We start from the raw sequence: 12,936 nt of genomic DNA, 5'->3' as shown, positions 1-12,936 counted from the left end.
CTAACTAATAGCATTTCAGGAACTGTGATACATGAAGTAGAACAGAGGGGGTCTCTTCCTGTAGACCCAGAATTAGGAACCAGAAGTGAAACATCAAGTAGTCTACTTTCTAAAGTGAAGTCAACTTTATCTCAGAGATGGCAATAGCCATCTCTGTCCTTCCTGCTGAGAGGGCAGGCCACCAAAGCTTACGTGAAAGCAGCTGTGGAAACAGTCCCAGTCCATAGGCTTGGCTCCCTGGCCTTAGTTTACCCAGTGATAATGACACCGCCAGTATATTCCCCTCAATGCAGTGGCCATAGTCAGAAAGTGGGTTCAGCTGTGTGCAGTGGCTCACACCTGTAATCCCAGCAGTTTAAGAGGCCAAGGTGGGTGGATCACCTGAGGTCAGGAGCTCGAGAACAGCTTGGCTAACATGGTGAAACTCTGTCTCTACTAAAATTGCAAAACAAATTAGTCGGGCATGGTGGCACACGCCTATAATCTGAGTCACTCGGGAGGCTGAGGCACAGGATTACAGCCACTGACATGCCCGGCTAAGTTTTGTATTTTCAGTAGAGATGGGGTTTCACCATGTTGGCCAGGCTGGTCTTGAACTCCTGACCTCAAGTGATCCACGCACCTCGGCCTCCCAAAATGCTGGGATTATAGGCCTGGGCCACTGCATCTGGCCATCTCTGCATATTTAAAAAGTAATGAATATCCTTAATATCTTTTAAAAATACAATGGTACAAAAATAAGGGAAAACGTTTAAAGATGATTTTGTTCTTTACAATTCTCTTGCTCTTTTTTGATTAGTTTAGGAATTAAATTTTTGGGGAGAGCTCCAAAATGATGAAATTGGAAAATAAACTCTATTAGGTGCACTATTAAGTAGAAAGAGCCTCTCAAGTTTTCTCCTAGGCTATTTGAAGTTATTTTATTTGGGAATTTTTTCTTCCTAATTCTGCCTCATAAGACAAAGTACTAGGAGATACAAAGGATAGTGATGTAATGGCTCTGTTTCCCTAGCACTGAATTATTTTCATTTGAAAGAAGTTGGTCACTTTTCAGAAAAGTAATTATAAAGTTATTTTTACCTTTGGTTAATTTGATTTCTTAAATAGCACTTTCCTTGACAGAAATTTACAGTGTAAAGACAATACGTAACTGGTTCAGTCAGATGAAAATCCAATAATTAGCTTATGTTGAAACTAGATGTTGATTTACTACAGGATTATACACGTGGATTCCATAAAACCAAAGCAAACTTTATGGCAATACGGGAAAGGCAGAATCTCATGGGATCAGTATGAAAAGATATTGAGTAAGTTGCCTTTTATATTATTTTGTAGAATATTCATTCAGATTTGGCTTTAGGATATGTTCACGGTTAATTGCAAATTGAGTGGCAGAACCGTGGTGGCGATTTCACAGTTTCCAATTCCCATTTCACTGTCTTTGAACATCGCTGCTACAGCGTCATCCTAATCTACTTTTCCGTTTTTATCTCATGCTTCCTCTTATTTTACCATTGGCTGCTGCCAACCTTGACTTTCCTGTCTTAATTCAAAGTGCAGCTTAGATGGTATCTTCACGGTATTTTGATCTCTTACCACCCACCCTAAGAATTACAACATTATTTTTATGGTCCTCTGCAGATGTGCTAAAGAAAATAAAATTTTTAAAATTATAGCATTATCAGTTACTGAAGTTCTCCATGTTTGTCTTCCTGTTTATCCACTATCTCTGCCCCCTCCCTTGTCCCAACAATTGTATATTACATTTGTATGTATTACAACAATAATACATAGAAACTCATAGCCTTAATGTTACATTATTTAAGGACCCTCAATGTTTTTATGCTGATCTCAATCTATCATTTTAAATATTTTTTAAGGTGAAGTCATTTCGCCTCTCCTTTAATGATCTATTCTAGCATTTGATACACAATTTGGGAAATTTTTTCACAACTGAACACGACTGACAATGTTAAGTCCCGTGGGCATCTCATTGAAGCTGAAGACTTTCCAGTCTGGAGCCATCGAATGATACCTGTCATCGTGTCACTGGTGATAGATTATGCGATAAGTTTCATAAACTGTGATATACACGATTATCAACTATACATTATGTGTACTCTCAGAAACACTTTCCTAGAGATCCTTTATTTTGTTGTGACAGTTTCAACAGTAAGACAGTTGTCAGATTTCTAGTCCTTCAGGACATGTAAGCCTTTTGTTTAATTTCCGTTCAGTGTATTTACATACACATTTTGAGGAATACACTGGAACCTGTGTACGGGATGCCTTTAATGTACAGACACCGAGCACCCCTCAGGCAATGTGTGGGAATCACTAGAATGCAACCCATTGTAATCACTTGGTTTTTGAAAAATGGGCAGAAAAGATATATTCATCTATTCCTTCAACTAGCTCCTGAGGACCAACTCTGAGTTAGTCACAGTAGCAGGTAGAAATGTAAAGACCAACGTGGCCCTGCAGGAGTTTATAATCCAGGTGCTGGAGGAAAGTAAGGCAGGTACTCAAGTTAGTATAATCCAAGGCAGAATATGATTAGTGAAATGTGATATAGTAATGATACCTGACATTGTGTGTGTGTGTGTGTGTGTGGGTGGGTGGATGGGTGTGTGTATAGTAACTTACACAGTATTTTTTCATGTATTTTTTTTTTTTGGCTCCATAAGGATCTTTCGGTTAAGATAGAAATAATCAGTCTCATTTTACAAATGTAGACATTGACACACTTGTCTAAGGTGAAGCCCCTATGAAAGGATGGAGTGTAGATTTAAATCCAAGTCATCAGTCTCCCGAGTCCAGTGTGTTCTTGCTTATATCATTCTGCCTTCCTCGGTGGTGTTTTCTCCTGTGTTTTGCACGGTAGCCCTGCGTGTCAGCCAGTATTTCCATTTTAACAGCATGACTCTCTTTGGTCTTACTGTAGTATTTGTACAGTTAACTTGAATTTTAAAAATTTGGAGCCAGGCATGGTGGTTCACACCTGTAATCCTAGTACTCTGGGAGGCCGAGGCGAGCGGATTGCTTGATCTCAGGAGTTTGAGACCAGACTGGGGAACATGACGAAACCCCATCTCTACCCAAAATACAAAAATTAGCTGGGCATGGTGGCGTGCTCCTGTACTCCCAGCTACTTGCGGGCCTGAGGCAGGAGGACCACTTGAACCTGGGAGGTTGAGAAGGCTGCAGTGAGCTGAGACTGTGCCACTGCACTCCAGCCTAAGTGACAAAGAGACCATGTCTCAAAAAAAAAAAATTGTTGGTTTCCTAAGCTTTCCGTTGGTGGACCGCATGTATTACTGTTATGGAAAACATTCCATTTCAACGGCTTTCCCTCCCCATATGCTACATACTAAATCAGTGCTACGGTTTACTTCCGCTTGGACAAAATGAAGATAGCAGAGAAGGAAAGGAAAGTAAAAGTAAGATATTTTGTTTGTTTGTTTCTGAATGTTGAGTTATTTTCGTGAAAAACATAGTAAACTGTTAGGCCTAAAATAGAGAGGCGTTAATACTTATCTGTTTATACTAGATTCCATTTTTGGGGGTGAAAGGGAAAGGATGACGCACTTTTGTTGTTCATTCAAAACTATGAAGAGACTCCATGCATCTACTTTCAACATCACTGCGGTCACTCAGTTCCTCAGATTTTGTATCCTCTGCCAAAAATGTTTATAAATGTTCTCTTTTGTCCCAGATCATATAAAAGTGGGTCTGGAGTAAACAACAGACGAACTGAGCTATTTTTGAAAGAACATGACCACCTTCAAAAGTAGCTATTATTGAATGTACGTGCATGATGTGGTTTTCCGTGTTTATTGATTCATTGACTTATGTAACAAACATTTTATGATGTTTATTTTAGTAAGTGCTTTATCCATGCTAATTCATTCTACTCTCCTAATGACTCTTTTCCATAGAAAAGGAATTGCAACTCTTCCGACCATAATGAGAAAAGATCCTGTGCCAATCACTTAATTGTTACCTTAACATGTTTTTTTATTGCCTTAATGTGCTCTTTTCCTTAGCAAGTCTTGCTCTAAAGCTTTTGTCCAATACTACAGGTTATTAGTTAAAAAATCATGCTGATAATGAATTATGTTTGAATGGCCTGTTACCTCTTTTTTTTTTTTTTTTTTTTGAGACGGAGTCTGGCTCTGTTGCTCAGGCTGGAGTGCAGTGGCCGGATCTCAGCTCACTGCAAGCCCCGCCTCCCGGGTTCACGCCATTCTCCTGCCTCAGCCTCCCGAGTAGCTGGGACTACAGGCGCCCGCCACCTTGCCTGGCTAATTTTTTTTGTATTTTAGTAGAGACGGGGTTTCACTGTGTTAGCCAGGATGGTCTCGATCTCCTGACCTCGTGATCCACCTGTCTCGCCCTCCCAAAGTGCTGGGATTACAGCTTGAGCCACCGTGCCCGGCCTGTGATTGTTTCATAGAAGTACTGTCTGATTTATGGGCATGTCATTGATCACAACTAGAATTACAGATTGGGTACATTAAGCACATCAGCGTAAAAATCCTTGACATTTTGGCCGGGCGCGGTGGCTCACACCTGTAATCCCAGCACTTGGGGATGCCAAGGTGGGTGGATCACGAGGTCAGGAGTTCGAGATCAGCCTGACCAACATGGTGAAACCCCGTCTCTATTAAAAATACAAAAATTAGCCGGGTTTGGTGGCACGTGCCTGCAATCCCAGTTACTCGGGAAGCTGAGGTAGGAGAATGGCTTGAACCCGGGAGGCAGAGGTTGCAGTGAGCCAAGATCTGGCTGTTGCACTCTAGCCTGGCGACAGAGGGAGTCTCCGTCTTAAAAAAAAAAAAAAAAAAAAAAAAAGCCTTGACATTTAAAAAATACCTCTGGCAGGGTTTCAGTGTAGTCATAATATTTAAAATATTACCATGATTTTTCAGTTTCTTACACATAATTTTGTTTAGTCACATGAGTGATAAGAACATATAGACTTCTTGCTGGGGCATTGGCTCATGCCTGTAATGCCTGTAATCCCCTCTACTCAGGAGGCTGAGTTGGGAGGATTGCTTGAGGTCAGGACTTTGAGACTAGCCTGGACAATATAGCAAGACTCTGTCTCCTACAAAATACATAGCCATAAATAGATTTCTTGGTTTGTAGGGTTAACTTTTAATATTTTCCTACCATTAATTGCCCCCCACTTTTTTTTTTTTTTTTTTTTTTTTGAGATGGAGTCTCGCTCTTTCACCCAGGCTGGAGTGCAGTGGCATGATCTCGGCTCACTGCAACCTTTGCCTCTCGGGTTCAAGTGATTCTCCTGACTCAGCCTCCTGAGTAGCTGGGACTACAGGCATGTGTCACCACGCTGACTAATTTTTCGTATTTTTTTAGTAGAGTTGGGGTTTCATCATGTTAGTCAGGATGGTCTCGATCTCTTGACCTCGTGATCTGCCCGCCTCGGCCTTCCTAAGTGCTGGGATCACAGGCCTGAGCCACCGCGCTCGGTCTAATTTGCCACTTTTATCTGACTAAGATACCTTAACTTTTTCCTTGGATTGGTGATATAGTGAAATGATTAGGGCAGGGTTTTGAAGCCAGAGAGATTTGGGTTCCTACCCTGCTGTGGGCTGTAGATTTTGGGGGCAGTGGACTTTTTGAGATGGAGTCTCCCTCTGCCATTCGGGCTGGAGTGCAGCCGCGCGATCTAGGCTCCCTGCAAGCTCCGCCCCTCGGGTTCACGCCATTCTCCTGCCTCAGGCTCCCGAGTAGCTGGGACTACAGGCGCCCGCCACCATGCCTGGCTAATTCATTTTTGTATTTTTAGTAGAGACGGGGTTTCACCGTGTTAGCCAGGGTGATCTTGATCTCCTGACCTCGCGATCCGCCCGCCTCAGCCTCCCAAAGTGCTGGGATTACAGGCCTGAGCCACCGCCCCCGGCATCCAGTGACTTTTAAGTGGGTAAAATAACCCTTACTTTGTAGAATGTTGCAAAGATTAGAAAGGATGTATGTAAAATGTTTACCTATTCCAGTGCTTGGTATGTAGTAGACGAATTCTAAAATTACACTGAGCCCTTTTGCCCACTGTGGCTTTAGAATAGAAAAGTATACTCATACATTAGAATTGTGCACCTAGAGCTAAGTGACTCCAGCCCTGGGGAACCCTTCAATGCCAAAATGGCATGTAGGACTAGATAGACGAATGTCACCTGTCCCTGTCTATTAAAACTCGCTGTATTGGGCCGAGGACATCGCTTGGCGGATGAGTAAGCCTCACCCATCTGGACAGCAGCATTTATACTTCAACGTTACTTTTATCTTCATATTTGCTGCTTGTTGTTATTTATGTGGTAACTAGCATGAATGATTCACATACACACATACATATTCTCTGTCTTGTTGTGAAATATTACACCAAGGAGAAAACACCATTGTGCAGTTAGTGACAGTGAAGTAGCCCCAGACACAGCGCTCTTCAGTGGAAACATGAGAAGTTTACGGAAGAAGCTCTGTGTCATAGTGATAGCCGTAAACTTTGGAATATGCAAAGATCTTGAAGTGTATCTCTCACCTATACCAGGGATTTTGGTACAGTAGAGAATTGCATTTTGAGCTTATGAGAACTGGTAGCATTGGATTATTTCACTTTATGTCTATCACTCCGTTCATGGGGTATTTTCAGATTTCATGTCAAGGCTCCATTTGGCTCAGATGGTACAATTGTCTGCCATGTTGAAATAGGTGGCAATGCAAATTAATATTACCCTGAAACAAGACTTTATTTTTTTTTATTTTCAAAATTTTTAAAAATTATAGTTTAAGTTCCGAGATACATGTGCAGAACATGCAGGTTTGTTACACAGGTATACATGTGCCATGGTGGTTTGCTGTACCTATCAACCTGCCATCTAGGTTTTAAGCCCTTCATGCATTAAGTATTTGTCCTAATGCTATCCCTCCCCTTGCCCGCCGTCCCCTGACAGGCCCTGGTATGTGATGTTTCCCTCCCTGTGTCCATGTGTTCTCATTGTTCAACTCCCACTCATGAGTGAGAACAGGCGGTGTTTGGTTTTCTGTTCCTGTGTTAGTTTGCCGAGATGATGGTTTACAGCATCATCCATGTCCCTGAAAATGACATGAACTCATTCGTTTTTATGGCTGCCTAGTATTCCATGGGGTACATGTGCCATGTTTTCTTTATCCAGTCTATCCTTGATGGGCATTTGGGTTGGTTCCAAGTCTTTGCTGTTGTAAATAGTGCTGCAGTAAACATATGTGTACATGTGTCTTTAGAGTAGAATGATTTACAATCCTTTGGGTATATACCCAGTAATGGGATTGCTGGGTCTAATGGTATTTCTGGTTCTAAAAGTCTTAAAATATCCTCTAAAGCAGATTTCAAAATACAACATCCATGAGTCCACAAGAGACCTGCTCACAGACGGCATCTGTAATTTACAGGAAGATGACGCTGACACTGGCTTAACCATGCACTTAGCACACCACAGTTACAATGAAAATCCAATTTTGTGCCAAAAGTGGGAAATAAATGGAGGTGTAAGTGTTTGCTTTAGGAGACTTTGATCCATGTAAATAGAAAATGGTTTTATTACATGTAAAATAAGATTTAAAGTGGTCACTGTGAGGAATCGCCATACTGTCTTCCACAATGATTGAACTAATTTACACTCCCACCAACGGTGTAAAAGCATGCCTGTATCTCCACATCCTTTCCAGCATCTGTTGTTTCCTGACTTTTTAATGATCGCCATTTTAACTGGCATGAGATGGAATCTCATTGTGGTTTTGATTTGCATTTCTCTAATGAGCAGTGATGATGAGCTTTATTTCATATGTTTGTTGACCGCATAAATATCTTCTTTTGAGAAGTGTCTGTTCATATCTTTCACCCTCTTTTTGATGGGGTTTTCTTTCTTGTAAATTTGTTTAAATTCCTTGAGGATTCTGGATATTAAATCTTTGTCAGATGGATAGATTGCAAACATTTTCTCCCATTCTGTAGGTTGCCTGTTCACTCTGATGATAGTTTTTTTGCTGTGCAGAAGCCCTTTAGTTTAAGTGTTTATTTTAATATTTGTGTAATAATGTCCAGTTTTATCAAGCAGAATGATCTACATAGGAGCTTTTATACAGAACTCATTGTTCTTCACTTAGAGCTTGTTAGTCCCATAGTGAAGTCAAATCCATCTTCAGTTGCTACGTGCCTTTGTTACACAGTTAAACTTGAGTTGGAGATGCTCTGCCATAGGGAGGAATTTTCACCCCCCAGATGTGTTTGTGTAATATAATGTATTTTTCCCCTTTCTCCTGTGGAAACTTTGTGGAGGATTATTTCAGTGTTAACCCTGATGGATAGTTTAGTAATCGAACAAGTGTCTGTTACTCCTTTATTCATTGATTTATCAAGCACTTAATGTGTGTCTTCTGGGTGCCAGACACTGCACTAGACTCTGGGGAGTCAAAGGTGAATCACACTTAGTCTCTACCCCCTGGGAATTCATTGTGGTGAGAGAAATTGCAAACAAACCATTATGATCCTATGGGATATTTTTTAAAGTACGAAATGAGATAACGTGTGTGAAAAACTTTGTAAGCTTTACACATTTAAGATTTTTTTCTCCAGTGCATAGCATGATGCCTGACATATTTTAATTGCTCTTTATACCCTTGAATGAACTGGTGAAGGGCCAAGAGTTATGAGAGCATAATACTAGAGTGGAGACGGATTCGTTCCGCCTGATGGACAGGTGGGATGCGGAGGCTTCTAAGAATATCACTTTTGAACCGGACTTGGAAATATAAATTATTTATTTTAAGAATGGAGAAAAGAGATTCTGGGGGGGCAGCTGTCAGTCGTTAAAGTGCCTTGATTAAGATGAACCACATATCTACAGGCTTATACAGTTTACAGGACGCTTTGTTTACAGTATCTCTTTTGAGCCTTATGACAGGTGCATGAGGTGAGTTCATACAACCAAGAGAAGCCTTGACCAGACCTGGGTTCTAGTGTGTAAGAGACAGCATCTGGCCAGTTTATTCTCTTCAGTTTCACGGATGCTATGATTGCTAATATTATTGTATTTCAATTTGTGAAAGCATGATTTTCTGAGTTACAAGTATATGAAAGACAAATGTATACATGTAATAAAATGTATAGTTTTCTTTTTCTTTTTTTTTTTTTTTTTTTTTTGAGGCAGAGTCTCGCTCGGTCCCAGGCTGAGTGCAGTGGTGCGATCTTGGCACACTGCAAACTCTGCCTCTGAGGTTCAAGCTATTTTCCTGCCTCAGCCTCCCAAGGAGCTGGGATTGCAGGTGTGCACCACCATGCCTGCCTAATTTTTGTATTTTTAGTAGAGAGGGGGTTTCACCATGTTGGCCAGGCTGGCTTCGAACTGCTGACCTCATGATCTGCCTGCCTCGACCTCCAAAAGTGATGGGATTTTAGACCTGAGCCACCGCACCCATAGTTTTCTTTTTATTTCTGTGTAGCAGTTTAGCTTGTATTGATACATGAGGAGGTTTTTTTCAGAGGTTTCAAAAACAAGCTAGAAAATGCTTCCATAATATTTCATAGATTCTTTATGATTCAAGCAGTTTTTCAGGATTTTCAGTCCATTTAAAGCATTTCTCTAATGAACACTAAAAATTATGAGCTCTACATTCTCTTGTAAGCTTTCTTTTTCTGTTATAGTTGAGCAACTTTGTTGACATTTTTACTTTTATTTTTATTTTTTATTATTTTTTTGAGACGGAGTCTCCCTCTGTCACCCAGGCTGGAGTGCAGTGGTGCGATCTCAGCTCACTGCAAGCTCCACCTCCTGGGTTCACGCCATTCTCCTGCCTCAGCCTCCCAAGTAGCCGGGACTACAGGCGCCCGCTGCCACGCCTGGATAGTTTTTTGTAGTTTTAGTAGAGAGGGTGTTTCACCGTGTTAGCCAGGATGGTCTCGATCACCTGATCTCATGATCCACCTGCCTCAACCTCCAAAAGTGCTGGGATTACAGGTGTGACCCACCATGCCTGGCCCAGTTGTAGCTCTTATGTTTAGATCTTCGATCCATTTTGAGTCAATTTTTGTGTGTGGTGTAAAGTAAGTGTCCACCTACATTCTTTTGCATGTAGATAATCCAGTTTTCCCAGCATTATTTGTTGAAAAGACTCTTTCCCACGGAATGATCCTGGCACTTTGTTGCAAATCACTTCCCCATATAAGGGAGAGTTTATTTCTGAACTCTCTATTCTCTTTCAGTGCTCTGTTTTTATGCCAGTACAACACTGTTTTTTATTTTATTTATTTATCTTTTTGAGGTGAAGTTTCACTCTTGTTGCCCAAGCTGGAGTGTAGTGGCCTGATCTTTGCTCACTGCAACCTCTGCCTCCTGGGTTCAAGCGATTCTCCTTCCTCAGACTCCCGAGTAGCTAAGATTACAGGCATGCACCACCACGCCTGGCTAATTTTTGTAGTTTTAGCAGAGACAAGATTTCTCCATGTTGGTTAGGCTGGTCTGAAACTCCCGACCTCAGGTGATCCACCCACCTCGGCCTCCCAAAGTGCTGGGATTACAGGCATGAGCCACCACAGCTGGCAACACTATTTTGATTACTGTAGCTTTGTAGTAAGTTTTGAAATCAGGAAGTGTGATGTCTTCCAATTTATTCTTCCTTTTCAAGATTGTTTTGACTATTTGAGGTCCCTTGAGATTCTATGTGAGTTTTGGAATGTATTTTTTTTTTATTTCTGCAAAAAAGCATTCTTGGGATTTTGACAGGGATTTGATTAAATGCGTAGATTGCTTTGGAGTAGGAACTCTTAGCAACACTGAGGTGTTGCAGTCCAAGAACATGAAATGTCTTTCCATTTATTATGTTGTCTTCAGTTTATTTCAGAAAAGTTTTCTGATTTTTCTGTGTAGAAGTCCTGCATCGTCTTCATTGCTGACTTATATATATACTTGGTTTATTTGTTTTTTCTTTCTTTTTTCTTTTTTTTTGAGGTGGAGTTTCGCTCTTGTTGCCCAGACTGGAGTGCAATGGCAGAATCTTGGCGCACTGCAACCTCCGCCTCCTGGGTTCAAACAGTTCTCCCACCTCAGCCTCCCAAGTAATTGGGACCACACATGTGCACCATCACACCTGGCTAATTTTTTATTATTTGTAGGGACGAGGTCTTGTTATGTTGCCCAGCCTGGTCTCGAACTCCTGGGCTCAAGAGACCCTCCTGTGATGGCCTCCCAAAGCTCTGGCATTATAGGTGTGAGCCACCATGCTTGGCTTTAGGTTAGTTTTTAAAATCCAGTTTGTCAATCTGTCTTTTTTTTTGAGACGGAGTATCGCTCTGTCACCCAGGGTGGAGTGCAGTGGTATGACCTTGGCTCACTACAACCTCCACCTAGTGGGTTCAAATGATTCTCCTGCCTCAGCCTCCGGAGTAGCTATTACAAGTGCCTACCACTACGCCTGGCTAAATTTTTTCTTTTTTTTTTTTGTATTTTTACTAGAGACGGGTTTTCACCATGTTGGCCAGGTTGGTCTCGAACACCAAACCTCAAGTGATCTGCTGTCCTCGGCCTCCCAAAGTGCTGGGATTACGGTCGTGAGCCACTGTACCTGGCCAGTTTTTGTCTTTTATTTGCTGTATTTAGGTATTTGGGGCATTTACATAGTTACAGATGTTGTCAGAGTCCCATTTATTTGCGGGGGACGTGGGGGGACAAAGTCTTACTCTTGCCCAGGCCGGAGTGTAGTGGCTCAGTCTTGGCCTATTGCAACCTCTGCCTCCCGGATTCAAGCAATTCTTGTGCTTCAGTCTCCCAAGTAACTGGGATTACAGGCATGTGCCACCATGCCCAGCTAATTTTTGTATTTTTAGCTAGAATTACAGGCCTCAGCCACCATGCCTCTTTTAAGTTTTTGTTTTTTGATTGCTCTTTTTCCTGCTTTCTTTTGGGTTACTTGAACATTTTTGGAATTCCATTTTTCTTGTATTTTTTTTTCTACCCCAATTCACTATGCCAAAACCATTTTTCTTTATTGTGTTTTATATCTGTTTATTTTAGTTCGTTGATATTGTTTGGATATTTGTTCCATTGAATTATTTTTTCTTCTTTTTTGAGACAAAGTTTTGCTCTTGTTGCCCAGGCTGAAGTGCAGTGGCATGATCTCGGCTCATCGCAAACTCCGCCTCCCAGGTTCAAGCGATTCTCCTGCCTCAGCCTCCTAAGTAGCTGGGATTACAGGCATGTGCCACCACACCGGCTAATTTTAGTAGAGATGGAGTTTGTCCATGTTGGTCAGGCTGCTCTCGAACTCCCGACCTAAGGTAATCCACCCACCTCAGCCTCCCAAAGTGATGGGATTACAGGTATGAGCCACCGTGTCCGGCATTATTTTGGGGAGGCCAAGATGGGTTAGTCACCTGGGGTCAGGGTTTGAAATCAGCCTGGCCAACATGGCAAAAGCCCGTCTCTACTAAAAACACAAACATTAGCCAGGCGAGATAGCGGCACCTGTAATCCCAGCTACTCAGGAGACTGTGGCAGGAAAATCGCTTGAATTTGGGAGGTGAGCTGAGATCATGCCAGTGCGCTCCCGCTTAGGCAACAGAACAAGACTCCATCTCCAAAAACAAACAAAAAACAACCACAAACAAACAAAAAAAGTTTTTTTCAGTTAATTCTGATTCTTATTTCTAATATCTGTGAGATATTTGAAATAAGATATATCGATGTTTGCATTTGTTTATTGCCTTTTTCCATTCAATTTGAAATCTTCCCAATTCTTGGTGTCTTTTTGGTATCACAAATAACTTTTGATTGAAACCTGCACATTTTTGTGTTGTCATGAGACTATGCAGCTTAAACAACTGTTTTAACTCTTACACTGATCTAACAGGGGTAGAGTGTTGGTGCCACCTTGTTAAGCCAC

The sequence above is a fragment of the Macaca fascicularis genome, chromosome 16 (assembly GCF_037993035.2).
Source record: "Macaca fascicularis isolate 582-1 chromosome 16, T2T-MFA8v1.1".
Classification (NCBI taxonomy): domain Eukaryota; kingdom Metazoa; phylum Chordata; class Mammalia; order Primates; family Cercopithecidae; genus Macaca; species Macaca fascicularis.
The sequence above is the reverse complement of the archived record's forward strand: the minus strand, read 5'-3'. Positions refer to the sequence as shown.